The sequence below is a fragment of the Poromitra crassiceps genome (assembly GCF_964638095.1).
Source record: "Poromitra crassiceps genome assembly, chromosome: 1".
NCBI classification, from domain to species: Eukaryota; Metazoa; Chordata; class Actinopteri; order Beryciformes; family Melamphaidae; genus Poromitra; species Poromitra crassiceps.
This window is the reverse complement of record NC_139623.1, coordinates 18517089-18540862: the sequence shown is the minus strand read 5'-3', so window position 1 is coordinate 18540862 and position 23774 is coordinate 18517089. Positions and strand designations below refer to the sequence as shown.

General features: G+C 45.6%; 1 protein-coding gene across 1 annotated transcript in view; it reads right to left on the bottom strand.

The window, feature by feature from the left end:
* The window catches only part of doc2b (double C2-like domains, beta), a gene marked incomplete at its 3' end in the record, with an annotated part of 377287 nt that overhangs the window by 15794 nt on the left and 337719 nt on the right, over positions 1 to 23774 (bottom strand). The gene's annotated exons all lie outside the window — the stretch shown is intronic.

Below are 23774 nucleotides of genomic sequence, written 5' to 3'. Positions count from 1 at the left end.
TCTGACCAAGCCGGAAGTACCACTGCCGGGAATTGAACCCTGGTCTCCGTAGTGGTAGGCGAGTGAGTAGTAAAGGCTCAGATAGAGTCGAATGAGGCAACATAGCGCATGCCTCGGCAGACCACACGCGAACTCCCCGCATGCACCAAGGCATTTATGGTCAGTTCTGCAACCAAGTGATCGTCATGTTACATTGTACAGTGATAAGTGAGAAACGGAACATTAAAACTGACAATGAAAAACTATTATGTGCAGTACTGCAATTTCACTCTCACAAAACCAGTTTTTTACTGAATTTAGTGAAAAGGCATTTCAGTTCTCAGCGCTGGTAGCTTACTTTGTGCTGCTTTATCTGTTTCAACACAACACATTTACTTGAAATGACAAAAAAGAAACAGTTACTAATCAAAGTTTTACCACATGGGTCAAGAAATTTGGTCAACACACTGGCTCAGTGGACTGACATTTAATTTCTCTCTCTGCCTCTGTTGCAAAGCGCGGCACGCTCTGGCAGTACGTGCTGTTAAAAAAATAATTCAGGGGCACGGCCAGCGGTTGCGGGGGCTCGCACCGGACGCGACTAGTGTGATGATGTCATATTTGGCGTGTGCTCGCATGCCAAATATGGCGTAATCATACTAATCACATCGGGCGCGAGCCTTTGCAACCGCTGGCCACGTACTTGAAGCTGGTGTTAGAAGTGTCTAAAAGTTGCATGTTAACATTAACATTGCTTGCTTTGCTAAAATAGCTTGCTAGCAAGTTAGTAAACAAACTATTGTCTACCATTTAGGTTAACTTTAGGCCCCTACGCGCACTCGATTCCTAGGGTGGAGAGTCTGGAGATGATGTGCTATGGCTGCAGTTATGGAAATCGCCCGCTCCACGGGCTCCCAAAATCGTGATTGACAGAGTGCGCCATCGGCTCATACTATATCACAGTTGCTCGAGTGACATCACTGACGACATCACAATTGCTCAAGTGACATCACTGATGACATCACAATTGCTCAAGTGACATCACTGATGACATCACAATTGCTCAAGTGACATCACTGATGACATCACAATCGTGACAGACACCACCGGCACAGAGACCACCGCCGCCCTCCCACTTAGCCAATTTGAACTAAAGGTCGCTTTCACATATAAGCTGTTTGGTCCAATTTAAAACTTTTTTTTTTTTTTTTTTTCCCCCCCCCCAATTTTTTAACCCATTTTATCCCCCATTAGTGCTCACTTGATTTCTCTGTCCTGGCTGCTACTCCATCCTCTGCCGATCTGGGGGGAGCCGAGACTGGCTCCATGCTTCCTCCGAGACATGGGCAGTCAGCCAGCCGCTTCTTTTCACCTGACAGAGGAAGCTTCACCGGTAGGACATAGCACGTGGGAGGTTCACGCTATTCCAACCAGTTCCCCTCCCTCTGAACAGGCACCCTTAACGACCAGAGGAGGAACCACATTAGCAACCAGGGTATTGCATGTTTTTGTGAAGGGGGTTCCTATATGAAGGAAACCCCCGGGAGGCACGGGGAGAACATGCAAACTCCACACAGAAAGGCCCTTTTGACGACCCCACCCGGGCGGTGGGCGCTCGAGGACATGCGGACGGGCACGCATTCCTTCAGCGTTCACATCGTCCCAGGTGGGAATCGAACCCACAACCTTCGAGCTGTGAGGCGATAGTGCTTACCACTGCACCACCGTACCTCCCACTTTAAAACTTCTTGCATGGCACCGTAACCCCGGCGTTACTTTTCTGATTTTTTGCTGTTCATCTGTCATTTATGTGATTAACTAGGTAGTTAATTCTGAACAATGCTGTTCATGCTACATACCAAATTAACCGGCTGAATCTTGCGCATCGAACCATGTCTTCCTTTTTCAGATCAGATCAACACAGCAGAAGTTATAGCTGTCTTTGTACAAAGACAAAGACAACATTTCAGATTATTTGGCTTTTTCAAATGGCTTTTTATAATGGCTTTTTGGAAATCCGCCTAGGTATCTCCCTACAAAAACCACTGCCAAATAGTCATGTTTTGGTATTTTTTCATCTTCTGTGAGTTGGGATGTGGTAAGGCCTGTGGCTATGTCTCCATTGGGTTGCTAGCCATAAATACAACAACCACAGGTAACTGTTTACACTCTAAAAGTGTTTTTTATTCTAGGCGAGAATCAACCACTGTGTTTGAGCTGGTGTTACTCAGGGTCAGTAACACATAGAGTCATTCTGACACTTGGAACAGAAACTTCAAAGTCAAACAAACTCTGGGGCGGAACAAACAAGCAAACTCTAGTCCGCTTGAAAACGTGGGTCTCGGGTGCGCTTGACAGATTGCTGTGTGAAAGCGAACCGGACCAAATTCACCCGCCCCCCCCGAATCGCACCGAGTCCACCAGTTTATATGTGAAAGCGACCTAATAAGATTTAGGCTATTTGGGTTGCCTGAGTTGGTACATGAAGTTGTGAAATGTAATGATAATGAAAAGGGATTATATTTATGATTGACATCACCAAAAGGAAGGATTTAAATGGGGAACCTCAAGGGACCCAGGATTCACCCTTGGGGAATGCCACAATTGAGATTCACTGGGGCACAATCCACTGGATACAATCTGATATCGCCAGTAGGCCAATCTCTGTATACTTACCTGAGCAATCTATCGAATGAAGTTATGCCTGCCGGATCCCGACAGTGCCACAGACACTCGCCCCCCCTCTGGGCCTGCACTGTCAATCGCCTCAATCAACATTGAAGGCTTCTCCAGATCTAAGGCAGACATACTGGCAAAAATGGCCAACCGTTTTGACATACTCTGCATGCAGGAGACCCACATCGGCCCTGCACAACATCGACCTGCCATTCCTGGAATGAAGCTGGTAGCCGAGATCCGACACAGACAGTATGGATCAGCTGTATTCAGCAGACCAAATCTTAAGATCGAAGAGGTCTGCACCCACACCACAGAAAGAGACATGGAAACCATCACAGTTGCCCTCCCAAATGTCTCTGTCACATCAGTGTATAAACCACCCCAAAGCCCATTCCTCCACACCGAACCAACAGAAAGATGTAACAGGAAATACCACATCAGCATTGATGACTTCAACGCCCACAGCACATTGTGGGGCTATGAAGAGAACAACCGAGATGGAGATGAAGTCGAAACCTGGCTTGAGTCGAAACATCTGACTCTAATTCACAACGCCAAACTACCCAAATCCTTTCACAGTGCCAGATGGAAACGAGGATATAACCCAGACCTTGTTTGTGTGAGCAGTGAACTGTCACCCAGAACCGTGAAGGAGGTCCTGGACCCTATCTCCCACACTCAACACCGGCCAATTGCCATTACCATCAGATCTGTGCTCCAAGCAACAACTGTCCCCTTCCGCAGAAGATTCAACCTGTGGAAAGCCAACTGGATGCCATTCCAACAGGAGATCGAAGAGTCCATTTCCAGCATACCACCGCATCCTAACAACTACACCAACTTCACAGAACTGGTGAAAAGGTCAGCCAGACGACACATACCAAGAGGATGCCAGACAGAGTATGCCATGCCAGACAGAGTATATCTGATAAATGAAGTTGGGGAAGAACGAAGGAAAGTCTGAAAGGAGATGATAGAGAATACCAACATGACAAACAACAGCAGGAAGGCATGGGCCATGATTCGCCGCCTTGGCGAAGACCACACCACACCGCCGACACCTACAACAGTCACAGCAAACTCTGTTGCATCACAGCTGGTGGCCAATGGTCGCAGTGAAAGCTGCCACCGACCTACAGGAGAACACCGCCGAACAGTGGTATCAGATCAACCACAACCAGCCAGCCCTCTCACCAAGCCTTTCGACACAGAAGAACTCGAAGCTGCAATAAGTAAGCTGAAACCTGGGAAAGCAGCAGGATTCGATGACATACTGGCGGAAATGATTCAGCACCTGGGACCTATAGCAAAGACCTGGCTCCTAGAAATGCTGAACTCATGCATGGCACAGAAAACAATCCCACCTGTATGGAGAAAGTCCAAGATCGTTGCTATTCCCAAACCTGGAAAAGACCCATCATCCCCAAAGAGCTACAGGCCCATCTCCCTCCTCTGCATCACCTACAAGCTCTATGAGAGGCTATTACTCCAACGCCTCATGCCACTTATAGACTCCAAGCTGACCAAAGACCAAGCCGCTCCTGTGCTGGACAGCTAGTCAACCTTACTCAACACATCGAGAATGGATTTGAGCGCAAACTAATAACCGGAGCAGCATTCATAGATCTCACTGCTGCCTATGACACTGTCCAGCACCGTACAATGATAAAGAAGCTACTGGACATGACTGGCGACCTCAACCTCTGCCAAGTCATCAAATGCCTCCTCAACAACAGGCTCTTCTACGTCCAGCTGAATGATCAGAGGAGCAAATGGAAAGCCCAAAAGAACGGCCTACCACAAGGCAGCGTACTGGCCCCCCTCCTCTTCAACATATATACCAATGACCAACCACCACAATGCCGCCGTTTCATCTATGCAGATGACCTCTGCATCACCACCCAACAAGAGGACTTCCAGAAGATCGAGCCCGTCCTCGAAAGAGCCCTCCAAGAGATGTCAACCTACTACAATAACAACCTCCTGAAACCCAACCCATCAAAAACCCAACTGTGCAGCTTCCACCTGAGAAACCGAGACACAGGAAAAGAACTGAGCGTCTCGTGGGATGGCCACAAACTGTCCAACCATCCGCACCCTGTGTATCTTGGAGTCACACTCGACAGGACACTCTCTTTCAAGTTCCACCTACAGAACACCAAAGCCAAGGTCAACACCCACAATAACATCCTGCGCAAACTGGTCAACTCAAAGTGGGGTGCTGACCCACTAACAGTCCGTGCAACCGCCATGGCACTGTGCTTCTCCACAGCCGAGTATGCCTGCTCAAGCTGGAGCCGATCCCACCACACCAAACTGGTGGACACAGCCCTTAATGACACCTGCCACATTATCACGGGATGCATCAAGACAACACCTGTCCCGTGCCTCTATGCCTTAGCTGGCATTGCCCCCCCCCACATCAGACGCTCCACCATCGCTCAAGACGAGCGGAGAACACAGGAGCTCGACATCAGGCACCCCTTGCACGGCCATACAGCACCTCCACCCAGACTAAAATCAAGAGCCAGCTTCCTGCAGACAGTCCTGCCCCTCCAGACATCCAAACAAACAGCAAGGGCCGACATCTGCAAAGATGAATGGAAGCAATATAACAACCGAACCCATGAATGGATGGAGAGAGGAATTACACCCACCGAATGCCTCGGTCACGACCTCCCATGGCCAACCTGGAAGACCCTTAACAGACTACGTGTGGAGCAGGGGAGGTGCAAAGCACTGATGAAAGCCTGGACATATCAGACAGAGGACACATGCAGCTGCGGATCAGTACAAAACATGTCCCACCTGCTAGAATGTGTCGATGCCCCCCAGTGTAGCCCACAGGATCTGACTGAACCCACCCCATCAGCTGTGGCCTGCGCCCGATATTGGCAAAACAACATTTAAGACTGCTTAGTCTGTCTGTAGGCACTAAACAGCAACAACTTTTCAATTGGAAACATGATTATTGTTTATTACAGTATTAACTCATTGAGTCATTGAGATTTGACGTTGAATGACGTCAAATCAAATAGTAACGTAGAGTGCCAATGACGTCTAAAGACGGCAAATGCGTTTTTTGACGGTGGGACGTGGATCAAAGCCTCATGCATCTCCTGTAAAAATATTGGAGCTATTGAAGGTGTATAAGTAAGGGATAATGTATTGTGAGCCGGTGATTACTGGCGAAATAATGACCGACAGGTAAATGATTGAGCCCGACGCGCAGCGGAGGGCTTAATCATTCACCTGAAGGTCATTATTTCCAGTAATCACCGGCTCACTATACATTATCCCGCTTAGAACATGGCCTACAACTAAATTATTTCAGTAATCTGACAAAAATAATTATTCAAATAGATTTTTTAATAGCGTTTTCAACGACAAAGCGGTTTCATTCGTAATTGGCACACAAGACACCACAGCTGCAACTGGTTGGCCTAATTAGTAGTGTCTGCAGACAAAATGCTCTCAACTGATTAATCCAGGTGTGGCAGAGCAGCGGTCGGTTGTCGAGAAATAATGACCGGTGAATCTTGTTGATTGACCAATCAGAATCGAGTATTCAAGAGAGCCGTGTTCTAACCTATTTTACGGACCCATTAGGTGGCGACAGTGCTCTCCAGATTAGAGAAAGTTGAGGAAAAACAGCAGAAAAAGCCATGATGAAAGAGAAACCGATGCATGAGCCAGAGCGGCACAGATTGCTCTGGCTGCTGGAGCTAACGTTAGCTGCGAACATCAGCCAATCCGCTCCCACAACTGAGCCCCTCTGTCTCTGCTGCGATAGTTTCTCCACACGATTAGCCGCCAGAAAAGAAAACCATAGCCAAACCATTCTCATGAGAATGGTTTGGCTTTTCGGTGTCGCGCTGGGAGCCAGCGCACAAGGCGGAGCGCTCCGAAAATAGACTCTGGGTGCAGCGCACTTTGAAACGCGCAGCAGAAAGCCTACAATCGGATGCAGCTTCATCCCAGCTCACACCCGAAACCCCAGAAACGCAGACGAACTCAGCGAGCCCGATCCAGACTCCCCCGACGAGCGGCCGCCATCCGAACGTGGATCCGCAGGCAGCAGAGCCTGCCATAGCAGGCAGCAGAGACTCGCCTGACACACGCAGCAGAGCGAGCAGAGCCACCAGAGACACTCCCACGGAGGAGGAGTTTGGAGTTGAGGGGGGTGGGGGTGCTGTTTTATTGAAGGAAATTACTGTTCAGATGTTTCAGGTCAGAAAATATTAGCTTCAGAGTCAGTGATTTGCTTGAAATGCTTCATTTCACAAAAGGCTCATTATCTCAGCTTCTAGATGGAAACGTCTGTTTTTGGTGAAATCAACCTATCTTCTCCGGCTGATAACTAAAGAACGGAAAATGACATCAATAAACTTTTTTTTGCTGATGATAGAAGAGAGTCTCATCGTTCTTTGGGCGTGTTCGGTGTTTACATAGTAATATCACACAATATTCTGTGGGCCTCGAGAAATCACTGAAAACGCCCTGAAACTCTGGCACTGGGAGCATCCGTTTTCCAAAAGTGGCTGGCACTCAATGAGTTAAAGAGCCCAACCCAATTACCCAACTGACTGATCAAACTGCTGTGGTAAGCAGTGTCAAACACAGCACAAGTGTCTAACAAAAATGAAGACAGAACAGTTACCCCTCCTAATACAGTAGAGCAGTCTCAGTACTGTGGTGAAATATGAAACCCAACTGACACTTTTCAAAGATTTTATTGACATTCACTCAAATGACAATAACTATAAAGAAATAATATTTTCTCAAGGACATGAGGGCAGTTTGGAAATAGGCCTATAATTACTGAGATCAAGGAGATTGAGATTTTTTTCTTTGAGGGATTTAATGGGAATAATGTCCAAAGGGCAAGATGATGATTTCATATAATTAATGCAATAAAGTACTGTATTACAGTGGGAAGGGAAATGGGCTCCAAGCTGCTGATAGAGGAAGGGCATACGTGACCGATAGATTACAGCTACTGGGGGGAATTTTTTGTCTGAAGTTCTCAGTTTCCCCAGGGCCTGAGGTTGTTAAAAAACGTTAACTTAGATGGTGTTTCTCATACAGGAGAAGTGAGAAGAAACTGAGGCAGATTCAGCAAAGACTGTAATGTCATGTGAGCTCTTTTTTCTTTTCTTGTTTTATAAAGTTGTTAGGTGGAAAGAGATGAAGCAGAGGAGACAGAGTACAGAGAAAGAAGAGAATGTTGACAAGAGAGAAGAGGGAGCCACCAAAAGAAAGTGTCTTAGTGTCTTTAGACACTGAGAGGAGAAGGAGAAAGAGACAACCAACAACAGCATAGTTCAATCAGAGAATCCGTTAAATTGGAGTAGAGCGACAAAATGCAATCTGAGGTAAGAATAGGAAAATGTAAGAGCTGTAAAGCTCACTAGTACAGTGATTCCCAACCATTTCCATATTAAGGACCTATAATTTAGTAACCATTAGCACCACAGATCCTCATTTGATAAGATTGTGTTTCTCTGACCCAAATCTGAAAATATGTTTATTGTTTATCCAGAATGCCCATACAAAAAAAGCTGCATTGTAGGTAGAGAGATAACAGTGAAACTCAAAATTCTCTAATTGTTAGCTTCTTGTAAATGAAATAATGAAGTTTAATCCATCAATTTGCTGGGGATCCTGTCGAAGCCCCTCAAAGGACTCCATGTTGAGAACCAGTGCACTCGTAGTATCCTCTCCCTCCAAATAAAAGTGTATAAATCCCCCCTATGTGAAGTATTTAAGAGGGGGAATTCCCCCCATTTTGAAAAATGAATTTCGATATCATCAAAGTTGCCAATTCAATTGATTTGTACTGCCACCCACGGCTCATCCAACCAGCGTTTCTGCACTCCTCCAGTTTGCCCATGACATTATTCAGGTGTTTGTTGTTTTTCTTCCTTGGGAATTTTAAGAGAAGTGCAGTCATCAAGCCTTATTTCCTATTGAGTGACGAGCTGCGAGCATTAGACATCATTAGCGCCTGGCCAATCCCAGCGATTGACTGCTGCGTAGGCGGGCACAGGGCGTGGTTTTGCCAGAACCGCGGCAATGGAAAAAGCCGTGAAGGATTTTCGGCTAACAAACCTAACGAAGCAGGCTAACAAGCTACGGTGCAAGCAACAGTACAGGCTAGCGATACACTACCCCGGCCGGGGGGAAGCAGTTAGCTTAGGCTAGCGTAACTCAACAGCTACCCTAATAGCTAGCCACAGGCTGGCTAGCCAGAGAGATTACCGAGCTAGCAGGTATAGCATTAGAGAAAAACTCTTAGCTTTTCACAGTGGGTCCCGCCATTCCTGGCGAAGAGGGCCGGTTTGACAAAGTCGGGCAGTCCTCGTCCGCTGCTCCCGTTGGGATTGATGGAACACAAGGGTTGAGGGTCAGAGAACAGACATGTTTGTATGGGCTGCTGGACAAAAGCAAAGTGACGATATGGCAAAATGGCACGGGCGTGACGTGGTGGTCACGGGCGGAGCTGGTGGCCGCGCCAATGCCATTTGCCAATGACGCCTTCGGGCGCAATTGGTGGTTTTATAGGGGTCAATTTTGAGAAAATAGACATTGTCCAGTTGGTGCGCTGCAGGGAGCAGCTTGGCATAGTGTGAGATTCCGAAGTTCGAAATGAACACACAGGAAGTACAGCTTATTTGGGCATATACATTGAACAATCAACAGTTGGTCAGAGTGATTATTATTCTTGTGAGTGTCTACTGAACTTTGCAAAAAGAAATAGATCTCCCATCTGACATTAATAAAAGGGGAAGTTCAACAATGATGTATGATGAACGATGTATCTCAAAGCAGTTCTGAGACAGATGGCTTTCCTGTTTTCAGTAACGGCAGTTGTAGGGAACAGTAAGGAACAGAGAACTTTCACTTATTGTCAGAGCAACAGGTCACACATCATTATGTAATACGATATACTGTATGTATAAATTTTACAAGGTACTGTACATAGGATTAAATCTCTCACACCAATCAAATGTTTTCTTTTTACTGGTTGATGTCTTGTTACTGTATGTATTGAAAGGGCAAGGCACATTTGGGAAGGCACTAACAAAGGGCCACCCACTTTTAGCTCTTTCCCTGCCAAAAAAGTTGCCAGCCACCGCCAGCGTTTTTAATCACTAATCTTTCAAAACTCACAGAATATTTTGTTCTATGAATATGTAAACAGTGAATACAATTTATCAAAAGAAAGAACAGAGCTTCTATTTTCATAAAAATATATTGTAGCTGTTCTTTTTTAATCAACATTTGAATGTTGAATATTTTCATAAAAAACGGTCATTTGTCAACAAAAAGCTGAGAAAAATGCATTTTTGTAAAAGAGTAATTTTCAAGGATCCTGAACTGAAGCCAATGTCTGAGGGTAGATACTGTCCGGTGTTACACCGAAGTCTGTAGAACATGTGCATCAGCGACCCTCTGCGGTCACACATTTCATTGGTCACTCGTGGTAACACCGGGGTCTAGGAGAGATCTAGCCCACCCTCAGGAGACAAGAGGCGGCCCGAGTCTCGTTTAGCCGGGCTCATAAACGGGTGAAATCGGTTGAGATGCCACTCTGCCTTCATCGAGTCTGCGTTCTTGTGGATGAGTGAGCACGATCGGGTGGTTTAAAGTGTCTGTTTATGGCCCTTTGACCAGCAAGACTTTCCTATGCCATCCTATGAGAAGAATCATCTATCCTCTCCTTCCTGGTTTTGGCAGATTGTGACGGCTGCACCCAATCGCCGCACATCGTGTCAGTAAACATCTTTAAAAACACCTCTTTCCCTTCATTTAAGTTAGTTTGTATCAGCATTTACGTTTACATATCATCATCACCACCACCACATAACAAATCGACACACAGCCTTATATACCCCTGAGTTCCTCATTTGCTTTTAGGCTCCTCTTCTGTTCAGTTGTTTTTTTTCTGTTTAATTATTAGCTATATTTTGGGCCCACAAATTATGTTTTTCATTATCTTTTTGTAATTCACATTTGGTTTTGTTACCCTTTGTATTCATTTTTGGGTAAATAAAACCCCTAATTTTGCACCTTCTCCCTGTGTCCTCGTGCCGACTTGCTTGGTCCATCACAATTGGTGTCAGAGGTGGGATATGCAAGTAGAGGACACAGGTAATTCTATTTTTTACATTTTTACCACCTGCCTCATCCTCTGGAAATGAGACGTGGAGGCAGAGCAAATAGAGGGGGCGCTGGCCAGGAGCAAGTGGTGGCCCAAGTGGTAGCAGATCTTCCTGAGGGGGAAGAGGAGCAAGAAAATGAAAATGGAGGTGCCACATGGCCTGATGGAAACCAGGGGGCTGATGGTGAGGATGACGTCGCCTCATCAAGGGAACCAACCCTTGGAGACCTGACTGGCATACTCCGGGCACACATGGCACAGCAGCAAAGCCGGGACAATCGATGGGAAGCCGAGACAATACGGCAAGAGCAGAGGTTTAAGGCACTACAGCACCACTTTAGTCTCCTCCAGCTGGAGGTTCAAGCACGGACTTCCCCAGTTCCGTTACCACCCAGTAGGGGGCAGAGTCCTCTAAGGGTGGCATCCACAGACCAGGTATATGATTCTGCACAGGACGGTTGGGTCCCGGGAGTCAGCCAACAAGGTGGCAGCCAGTCTGGTCAGTATCGGTTCAGTAAAGAACCCAAACTTGAAAAATTGACTGATTCAGATGACATTGAACATTTTCTAATAACTTTTGAGCGCATTGCTGTGGCATGTCGGTGGCAGAGAGCAGACTGGGCCTTTCGACTCATACCTTTACTTACCGGTAAAGCCAGAAGCGCATATGTACATATGGATGTTGACGACTCACTTGATTATGATAATGTCAAAATGGCAATTCTGCAGAAGTATGATATTAATCCTGAGACATACAGACAAAGGTTTCGATCGTTGGAGGTGCAGGCCAATGAAACCCCTAAAGAGCTTTATGTAAGGCTTAAAGAGCTGTATGGGAAATGGGTCCAGCCTAAAGGCAAAACTATGAGTGACATTGGGGAAATCTTAATATGTGAACAATTCTTGAGAATGTTGTCCCCTGAGCTACAGGTGTGGATCAAAGAGCATGATCCTGCTACTGCTGCGGAGGCTGCTGGCCTTGCCGATGTCTTTGTGGCTGCCCGTCGGAAAAATCAACCGTGGAGCCATGTTGCTTGGAGGGGGCACAGGGACACACGGAGACCAACCGTGTCGTACTAGGACATGACCTACCTGTTCTGCTTGATCTACTGCAGCCCCCAGCGGTGGTTGGGCTTGATCTGCTGCAGGCCGGCCAGACCAGCGGAGGTAGAGGGTGAGCCAGGTAAAACACGCAAGTCTCACAGGCAAAGGAGAAGAGAGAAGTTTCATCGTACAGTTGTGCATCCACAAGCCGAGCAGGCACCAGAGCTTCCCCTAGGCTTCCAACTTCCCATTAACATTGTGGAAATGCAGCAAGCAGACTCCAGCCTGACTGACTGTTTGGAGAAAGCCAGAGGGAAAGGGGAAAATGAGGCTAAGTTTGAGGGTGGCTCTGAAAATTACTTTCTACAGCAAGGTATCCTGTATCGCCAGTATAAGGCCGCTAAGCAGATGGTGGTTCCAGAAGAAACCCGGGGAGTAATACTCTCCTTGGGACATTCTATCCCCTGGGCTGGCCACCTAGGGAAGCACAGAACCACTGCTCGCATACAACGGCATTTTTTCTGGCCTGGCATGCGTAAAGATGTTGCAGAATACTGTAGAAGTTGTCCTCAATGCCAGTTGACCTCAGGTAGAGGCTTTACCAGAGCTCCCCTTCAGCCATTGCCTATTATAGGAACCCCATTTGAACGGATTGGAATGGATGTTGTTGGTCCCCTGGAGAAGAGCAAATCTGGTAACCGGTTCATGTTGGTGATAACAGATTACGCCACAAAATATCCTGAAGTGTTCCCTCTCAGAACTGTCAAAGCAAAGTGTGTTGCATTCTGTCTCGTGCAGTTTTTCTCCAGGATGGGCTTTCCTCATGAAATACTCACTGACCAGGGCACTAACTTCATGTCCCAGCTCCTGAAGGATGTCTACCGGCTCGTGGGCATTAGGGGTCTTCGAACAACACCTTACCATCCTCAAACTGACGGTCTGACTGAACGTTTCAACCAAACTTTGAAACACATGCTCCGTAAGTTTGTCAGTGACACTGGTTCTGACTGGGACCAGTGGCTCCCGTACCTGCTTTTTGCTTATCGGGAGGTACCACAAGCATCCACAGGCTACTCACCATTTGAGCTCCTTTATGGACATGAGGTAAGGGGGCCTCTGACACTCCTGAAGGAGATCTGGGAGGGAGACAAGGAGGTGAAAGAACCAAATAATGTTGTCTCTTATGTTATCCAGATGAGAGAGAAACTGGAGAAAATGTCTGCTCTGGCACAGGAGAACATGGCAGCTGCCCAGCAACACCAGAAAAAGTGGTATGATCGGTCCGCCCGGGAGAAGAGCTTCAAACCAGGCCAGAAAGTCTTGGTGATGCTGCCTACAGATGAAAGCAAGCTACTGGCAAAATGGCAAGGTCCCTTTGAGGTAACTAAAAAACTTGGTCCCACCACTTACCAAATCTCCACTCCAGGCCGCTCCCGCTCTACCAAGAACCTGCACATCAACCTATTAAAGGAGTGGGTGCCCAGATCGGCGCAGCACTCAGCAGTGTTGATGATCAGGAGGGTCCAGGATGAGGAAGTTGGTGAAAAGTATCTACCTGGGCGTACCTCTCCTGACATTGATTTACATCATCTATCACCAGAACAGCAGGCTCAGGTGAGGGCTCTTTGTGAACCTGAAGTGGTCCAGGAAAATCCTGGCCGCACCAATGTGGTGGAACATGTAGTTGTGTTGAATAAAGAGGCCTCCATCAGACGTATGAGTTACAGGATCCCTGAAAGCCTGTTGGTGTCCCTGAAGGAGGAGATTGATCTCATGCTGTCCCTGGGCATCATCGAGGCTTCAAAAAGTGAATGGTGTAACCCCATCGTTCTGGTACCAAAGAAGGATGGAACAATCAGGTTCTGTATTGATTTCCGCTATTTAAACTCAATCTCAAAGTTTGACTCGTATCCAACGCCACGCATTGATGATCTGATTGAACGTCTGGGCCAAGCTAAATATCTGACTACAATTGACCTTTGTAAAGGCTACTGGCAGGTTCCCCTTTCCCAGCAGTCCCGTGAGCTGACAGCATTCCGGACTCGGTGGGGGCTGTTCCATTTCACAGTTATGCCCTTCGGGTTGCATGGAGCACCAGCTACTTTCCAGCGGCTTATGGACCAGGTACTGTGGGGGCTGTCAGAGTTTGCCTCTGCTTATCTTGATGACATTGTTGTTTACAGCACCACCTGGGAAGAGCACCTAGAACACCTGGGGATGATCTTCCAGTGTCTCAAGAAAGCCGGCCTCACCATCAACCCCTCCAAGTGTGCTTTTGCCAGAGTCGAGACTGAGTACCTGGGCTACATCATTGGGCACGGTGTCATCAGGCCTCGAATCCAGAAGGTCCAGGCTATTCAACAGTGTCCACTGCCTCAAACTAGAAGGCAGTTAAAATCATTTTTGGGCATGTCAGGTTGGTACCACAGGTTTGTACCCAACTTCTCTGGCAGAGCTGCCCTCCTAACTGACATGACCAGTAAAAAACATTCCAGTCGGCTGAGGTGGACAGAGGAGGCCCTCTTAGCCTTTAAAGACATTCAGCAAGCTCTTAGTAAGGATCCAGTATTGCGCTGCCCAGATTTTGCTAAACATTTTATTCTACAGACTGATGCCTCAGATCGGGGTCTAGGTGCTGTCCTTCTGCAGGGGCCACCTGAGGACCGACACCCCGTGGCCTTCATCAGCCGAAAGCTGTTCCCTAGAGAGACGCGTTACTCAACTATTGAGAAAGAATGTCTGGCGGTGAAGTGGGCCATCGAGTCTCTGAAATATTATCTTCTTGGACGGGAATTCACCCTTGAAACCGACCACAAGGCGCTGAAGTGGATGAATAGAATGAAAGACTCCAATGGAAGGATCACTCGCTGGTACCTCGACCTGCAGCCCTACAGATTCAAGGTACACTACATCCCAGGCAAGGAGAACGTGATTGCCGACTACCTGTCCCGCTGTTCCAGCGAGGTGCCAGAGGAGGGGGAGTGTGTGACGGCTGCACCCAATCGCCGCACATCGTGTCAGTAAACATCTTTAAAAACACCTCTTTCCCTTCATTTAAGTTAGTTTGTATCAGCATTTACGTTTACATATCATCATCACCACCACCACATAACAAATCGACACACAGCCTTAGTTTCAAAACACCATCAAACTTTATTTGCATTATTGATACCACATGTTTCTAATTTGAGTGCACGCATTTTGGTTACCATGTTTTATCATTTTGCTATGCTTATATACAACCTCCTTCTTTCTCCTCCTCCATGCTGGGGATCCATGCGTGTGTCTCGTCGGGAGTCGTCCGCCACCTCTTCCGGATACGATCGGCAAAGACTGAACAAACGTTCCAGACCCTGCTAAATACCAGAGGTGGGGGTGGTGGACTGCACCATCTCCCGGGAGACTATGGGGGGGGGGAATTAGCTGTAGTCTAGTAGTTATGTTAATTTATGTAATGATACAAACGTAATGCTAAACAATTCCAATGCTAATGTGTTTATATTATCTACCTGTTATTTGTGTTGGATTGTTTTGAACATAGTAATTTATTTTTGTATAGCTTAATTAATTTATCCCCCTGCTTAATTTTGTGTGTCTGGCCAGGCCTATATATACCCCTGAGTTCCTCATTTGCTTTTAGGCTCCTCTTCTGTTCAGTTGTTTTTTTCTGTTTAATTATTAGCTATATTTTGGGCCCACAAATTATGTTTTTCATTATCTTTTTGTAATTCACATTTGGTTTTGTTACCCTTTGTATTCATTTTTGGGTAAATAAAACCCCTAATTTTGCACCTTCTCCCTGTGTCCTCGTGCCGACTTGCTTGGTCCATCACACAGATCTACATCCTCAGTTGTTTTTCCACCTGGAAGTGCTGTAATATTTCACAAGGTGATTCTGGTACATTTCCCACTACTCTTCTGATGAATTCAATCAGATAATAAGGATATTGATTGAAAAGTATTTCTTGTAGTAGGGCCTTATCAACAGGTTAATGGCCTCATTGAGTGTCACACTCAGGGCTGACATTGGGCCGGGAAGGCATCGACATACTATTCATAGCTTTCAAGGGGCGTTACATGCTGCCGGGAACGCCCACCTGGCGGTCAAAAAACAAACTTGTTCATTCGCTGCCAGCCGCGTCGACTAGTTTCTCACGCAGTGTTTGTTCAGCCGTTTGTACACACGTCTTTGCGGCCAACATTTCCTCAAAGGTAAGTTCAAGTAACGTTACAATAATGATTAAAATACCCCGTTAACGTTACTTGAGCTTACCTTTGATGAAATGTTGGCCGCAAAGACGTGTGTACTTTGATGGTAGCCATTTGCCCTCCCCAGCGACTGAACCACGTCTAATCGCACAAATCCACAACCTCCTCCTGTCTGAGTTTTCTTTCTCCGACGGCATTCTGTAAAAGCACAAGCCAGGCGTGTCTCCTCGTCGGTTAGTGCAACCGATAGCACAACAGGTATCCGGCATTTTTGGCAAACACAGCGTGAGAAACTAGTGACTCGGCGGCAGTGGAATGAACAAGTTTTTTTTTTGACCGCCAGGTGGGCGTTCCCGGCAGCACGTAACGCCCCTTGAAAGCTATGAATTGGACTGAAATATCAAATCAATAAGGCATCAACTACATTTAGGTTCACACAAATTAACTGCCTACCAGCCTACCAAAAGTAAAGAGGCACACAGGCCAATGCATACCAGTTTGGTGTGTGTGTGTGTGTGTGTGTGTGTGTGTGTGTGTGTGGATGGGGTAGCCTCAGATTCTCCATACTCATATCACTCATCTCATCATCCAAATCATTGTAGAGACAAATGCCATGTTAGAATCTGAAGCCCTTAAAGATCATGAAAGGTGAAAGTAAAATGCAATAGAAGGTGAAAGTAAAATGCAATAGAATCCTCTATAGAGGCCACTCCCATTTCATGTTTGACGTTTTGACCCAATCCGATTTGATTATACGTTATCGTTGTCTAGGGGTGGACTGGATCAACACTCACATGCTGAAATATGGAACACAGGCTGGATTTGTCAATGAGAGAGTGTGAGTGCACTTACTCGGCTAGTAGGCTGCGTCTGCAGGCCGACATTGTAGCAGGCCGACATTGTAAATAAGAATTTTGTTCTTAATTGTCTCGCCTGGTAAAATAAAGGTAAAATAAATAAAAAGTCTGGTCTGGGAGCGTCTTCTCCAGCCAGCTCCACTCTGCTGGTTGTACATGAGGAATCCATGATCGCCTCCTGCCATCAGGTGGGTCAAGAAGTGGACCAAAATAATATCTAAAACATGAGCTGGTAACAAGCGGTCTTCCCCTGCTATGATCTTCTTTCTTCTGTGTGAGACAACTAAACCTCTTCATCTAGCATGAGGCTTCCATGAGCGTACTGAGAGCTCTTGCACGCCTAGATGGCGGCCATTTTATAGACATTCTGGCCACCCCGAAATAGACACAAGGGCGCCACCTGCTATCACAATTGTACACCACACATCTCTTCATAAACAAGATCCAGCCATTTCTCAATATAAATTAATATTATATCTATACGTGAAGGGCGAAGGGTGAACCGTCACACATTGTCTTCTGATAGATAGATACATAGAGATAGGCTAAGGACTGGAGGGGGGTGTTAGAAGCACACACAGAGGCTACAGCTAAAGCAATGTTCTGAAAACTCTCATACATGATTATATGATTAATCATCAATTAAACTCATGTTACTTAGAAGAGTGCTGTTCGCAGCTAATGTTAACCCACTCCCCTTTAATGTCTTCTGACATAGACACTAGACAGACAGACAGGTTCAAAGGACTGATCTGACGGGATCAGAAGGCAGTGGCACACACACGCACGCACGCACGCACGCACGCACACACACACACACACAGAATAGACAGATGGCTACAGATATAAAACAATGTAGTTTGAAAATACTCTGGCTATCAGCCCCTGTTGAAATGTACGTAATCTATTGAATTTAATGTTCTCTTCTGTGTCTCTCTCTCTCGCACACACGCACGCACGCACGCACGCACGCACACGCACACACACACACACACACACACACACACACACACACACACACACACACACACACACACACACACACACACACACACACACACACTCTTTTTGTTTGTTTACAGATGGATAAGTGGTGAGTCCTTTTCACTTTTTTCCCTGGGAGGGTGAAGGTGGTCTTCTGGAAGGGTCCACATGGATAGCTTCTGCAAGATCCAACAGAGAAAGTCAAGCATTGGAAGGTTGTCTGTCACTGTCTGTCAAGCTACTGTTACTGTAAGTATCTGCTTATAATGCGTCATACTCATACCATGCTTTCTGTAACTTGTGGTGGTGTGTTTACAGTAATAGTGTCATGTTTAGCTAGCCTGTCTGGCTGACTGCCTGTCTGTCTCACTGCCTGCCTGCTTGACGTCTGTCTGTCTGGACACTGAACTGATGTTAGAAGGCACACACAAACTGAATAGAGAGAGGATACAGATTTAAAATAATGTTGTATGAAAACTATCAACCCCTCTTGAAATTTAATCTACTGTATTTAATTCCCTCCCCCTCTCCCTCTCTTTACAGATAAGAAGCGGCGAGTCCCCTTCACCTTTTTCACTGTAGCCTACACAAGTATCTAATGGAGGCAACTGTGAACAAATGATCAGAAATTAATTTGTTGGCTGAAAGGATAGAAGATATCCAAATTTATTGTATCCGGGAAGGGGGGAAGGGGTGTTTGTACAGACATATTCTAGGCCAGCTGGAGGTGGTTAGAGATTGGCAAATGTATTTGGGGAAACAGTTGATAGCCCGACAGGAAACAATGTGCACTATAAGGCTAGACTTGGTATTGTGGTCACTGGTCAGAAGCACAGTAGATTGTATAGCCAATTTTGTGCAGCTTGCAGTTGCGGAAGATTAGGCATATGAAGGGCAAAGTGAATTGACAGCACAGGAGCAGTGTGTTTTAGGCTTTGCCCTTAAGGGACTGGAGGTTGAGGATTTGTAGCATAGACTACCTTAACAAAATGAGATGAATAAAGCATTCATGCGTTCAGTTTACAGCAGGCAGTAGTAGCGGCTGTATCTGAGGCAGCAGCAGGAGTGTTGAAAATAGGACACGCTTGCTGGTACTGTACAGTTTGATATTAGGATAACCACTGGGGTCTATTTGTTTATAACAGCTCATAAGTAGGCTACTTGCAGCCTGTTTCCAGACTCCTGAACTGTAACCTGCTCAATCTTCAGATTTGGTCACGCGATTCAGAGAGTCTGGTGTTGCTCTATTCAATTCGATTTCTCAATCAGAATAATGATCAGGCCAATCAGCGGCATTGTGCGCGGGACTAGTTTGAACTGTTCGTGCAATGGTCTTTCATTGCTCTTTCGGCAGAATAATTTGTTGAAAACATTCCTTAACCAACAGTATTTGATATTTTTGTCAAAAACGTCCAACCTTCTTGGTAAAGTTATAGATTAGTAGATTAGATATGCCCAGCATCAGTGTGACTGAAAATAATGTCAGAGTGGCAGCATGTCATCAGTCACTAGAGATTGGTTTGTGGAAAATCAAACCAGTCACACAGAAAACAGCTAACAACTTTAGACTGAAGAATGGAGTGGTAACGAAATGGCCAATGTCATAATACACTAGAATGCACTATGATTTTGGTGTGACCAGATTATGAGGCTGTTAAAAGTAATGTATTTGTTACGCCCCCTGTAGAGGGGCGGATAAACGAGAAGGAAATGGAAGCAGTGTTGCGTCTCATGCGATCTCAGTTTAATCAATGAATAAACAATTAAAACAGTAAAGTTATCACAATCAATAACATTTTCCTTTTGAAAGTAAAGTACAAGAAAATGATATATATATCTCTTATCAGAACACATAGTTAAATATATCTTTTATCAAAACACACTTATGTCAATATGTACTGTATCTTCAAGAAACGACATCCTTTTAGCCTTTTAGACAAATAGTAGATCCTATGTAATGTCTTTCTAAGAAACCACAGAAATACCTGCATTGCACCTTTAACGTAAACCAACAACATAAATGAAATTATCAATGGCACTGTCCTTCACTCAGACTAAAGTACAATCATTCTTAAAATGTATCATACATATACAGCAGTAGCTATACACAGACATGAAACAAACACTGTATCGATTGACCTGAAACACCTTGACATCACTGCTGTATTTTAATCATACACAATAAATACTGTCACGTGAGTCACAATCTACGTTACTGCTGCATAGCGATAATCACGTACCGTCTCTATCACGTTGTATCTGTGACCCAAACTAACGCGAATACTACATGACTCACACACGTGCAGATACTCTGTGACTGATTAGCGCGGTCCTGCAGTCGGCAAACCCTTTGATGTTTAACTACTGATAAAGTTGTTACAATCGGTCCAAACCCGGATATTTCACAATCATAGTGTTCCTTGCAACACAGAGCATAAAACACCGTGCATATACCGTCAAAACATGTTACAGACAATGTTCTTAACTTCTTACCTGTAGAGGGGCGGATAAACGAGAAGGAAATGGAAGCAGTGTTGCGTCTCATGCGATCTCAGTTTAATGACTGAGCAGCGCGAGACTTCCCCCCTATAGGCAGAATCCAGCAAGACCAAAGCAATTGACCCACATCTTTAGATGAGAGGTATAAGTGATAATCAAACTTTAGTAAATAAAGTACCATTGACCAATGCTGTTTCCAATGAATTGTCTTCACATATTAAAGAAAGCAAATTAAAATGTATTTGTGACACATAGGCTATAGTAGGCCACTGTTACATTTTACCTGAACAGCCAGAGAGCATGAAAAACCAAAGCAATGGATTACAGATAAACTAATAACTGATAAGTGCACTGTTACACAGAGTATTCATCCTTCTTGAAGCTATTGCACATGAACCATATTAGAGTGAATAAACCCATGTATTTACCTTTTTAATCCACTTTACATATTTATCCTTTTTTAGATGCATGTTAACACATTCATATAACTAGATCCATTTTAAACATATTTATCTTTTTAGATGCATGTTGACATAATCATAATCATATACCTATTACACACTCCCCTTCAAAGCAGATGTCGTCCCGACATCAGAAGTAACAGAACAGTAACAGAATTTTCACGATTACTAGGTCACCAACGTGTGCAAACAGCTACCCGGTGCATACAACGCTATTGACTCGGCCTTGCGACAGTCCATGTATGCAATCTATACATATACACAATCACTCTGCTATTTCAAAAGTCCATGAGCGTGTGTATACGTTAGCACTCGGCTTTCTCGAAAGTCCAAGAGTGTACGGAATGTGTGAATGTTAGCACTCGGCTCGTTCAAAAGTCCAGGAGTGAATGAAATGTGTGTATGTGTGCACTCTGCTTGTTCAAAAGTCCAAGAGCGAATGAAATGTATGAATGTTAGCACTCGGCTTGTTCAAAAGTCCCAGAGTGTATGAAATGTGTGTATGTGTGCACTCGGCTTGTTCAAAAGTCCAAGAGTGAATGAAATGTATGAATGTTAGCACTCTGCTTGTTCAGAAGTCCCAGAGTGAATGAAATGTGTGAATGTATGCACTCGGCTTGTTCAGAAGTCCCAGAGTGAATGAAATGTGTGAATGTAGGCACTCGGCTTATTCAAAAGTCCCAAAGTGTATGAAATGTGTGTGTGTGTATGTCACCATAATAATCCTTTAGGTCTTCTCCATTCAGTACCCGGGTACAACAAGCTGGTAGTTGAAGGGTTGTACCGGGGTCATCCATGCATTCGTTGCTGACCTTGCTCCATACGACACTGGCGGGTACCAGCACATATTGCTCGGGGGTCCAGTGCTGTAACAAGCGGGAGTGCCCAGCTGGTCATATGTGAAATACCTCGGAGCTCGTCTCTCTCTCACTGGTCGCTGGTATCTTTGTTCTGTTTCACTTTGGTTTTCACTGAGCACAGGTGCTGGCATTCTCTCTTGCAAGACAACTTCCTCTTGAACCAGCATCTCCTCTTCACCTGATGTCTCCTCTTCCCGCAGCATGTCTCCTCCGTCCCGAGTCTCTCGTGGCTGAAGTATGTCCTGTTGCTGAGGCTCTTCCTCCTGTGAGGGTACTGTGAGTTCCCTGTCAGTGTTCTCAGTGTCCCCGTTTGCTTGGGGCTGTGTCACAGGCAGAGGCTGATCCCTGGGCCTAAGATAGTACCCATACTCCTCTTCATCACTCTCATCATCATTGTCCTCTTGGTGTGATTCTTCCTTGTCTCTACCGGGCCGTGCTGTGATTTGGCTCTTTAATTTGGCAGGTTTTAGCTGGATCTCTAAAGGCAAATGGTCACATGGCAACAGCATATTACGGTGCAGAATTCTACTTCCTCTTCCTTTACCTTGCTCCGGCATGACTTCATATATCGGCATATCTTTTCCGACCTGACGGATGACTTTGTGAATGCAATCTTCCCAGTGGTTCCGCAGCTTTCCTGTCCCCCCTCTGGGCGTCATATTCCTAACGAGGACTCGGTCACCTTCCTGCAACACAGAACTTCTGACTTTGTTGTCGTGATTTCTCTTACTCCTCTCAGCACATTTCTTAGCATTCTCTGTTGTAATCTCATATGCCTCTTGCATTTGTTGTTTCCACTTTCTCATGTATTCTTGATGATCAGTAGTCCCTGTTTCAGAAGTCAAGCCAAACAGCAAATCAACAGGTAGCCTTGGTGACCTCCCAAAAAGAAGATAGAAGGGAGAGAAGCCTGTGACTTCACATCGAGTGCTGTTGTATGCATACATGAGTTTAGGCAACGACTCTTTCCAATTTGACTTTTGCCTCTCAGTGAGCGTTTTCAGCATTTGCAGTAATGTCCTGTTTAGCCGCTCAACCTGCCCGTTACCTTGTGGGTGATACGGTGTTGTTCTTGAGCCCGTCACGCCACAGTTCTTTTTCAGCTGCGCAAACAATTGGTTTTCGAATTCCCCTCCCTGGTCATGATGGATTCTCTGGGGGAAACCAAATTTCATTGCATAATCATTAAATATCTTATCAGCAACAGTTTTAGCAGTTTTAGATGTGGTGGCATAGGCCTGTGAAAAGCGTGTGTAATGATCGACTATCACCAAAATATATTCATATCCCCCTTTACACTTGTCTAAATGCAAAAAGTCAATGGATACTAGTTCAAATGGTTGGGTTGTGACAATGGAGGTGAGAGGAGCTCTTGTTTCTCTACTGGGCTTTTTCTGTTTTAAGCAGGCACAGGCTTGAGACACGTAGTGCTCTATCTCTCTCTGCATGTGCGGCCAGAAGAATCGATCTCGAACGAGTGATGTTGTGCGTTCCACACCTTGATGTCCCATTTCGTCATGGAGTTGTTTCAAGACTGTTGTCTTATACTGCTCTGGCAGCACAAGTTGTGTTCTCATAGAAGTCTTTCTGTGAAGTATCCCATCTCCATCCAAGTTGAGCTTTTCCCAGTCACGGAGTAAACACTTGCTCTGTGCGCTGAATGCTTTCAGCTGCTGTCCCACAGGTCTTTTATCTGACTGTTTACAGTCTATGACAGGGCCAATGATCTGATCATCTCTCTGAGCTTGAGATATAGCTGCTTTTGAAAAGGATGTAAATGTCTCATCTGTCTCAGCACATCCTACAGCCATAACACACAATGCAGCGTTAAAGTCTTTTGTTTCTATAGCTTGTACTGTGGCTTGCACTGAAGGAGAGGACATTTCCTCGGTGCATTCTTCCATCATTGCTTCCATGTCACATGGCATCCTTGAAAGGCCGTCAGCGTCACAGTTCTCTTTGCCCGGGCGATATCGAATTGTCAGGTGGAAGTCTGCTAACTCAGCAACCCATCTACACCCCGTGGCGTTGGGTTTGG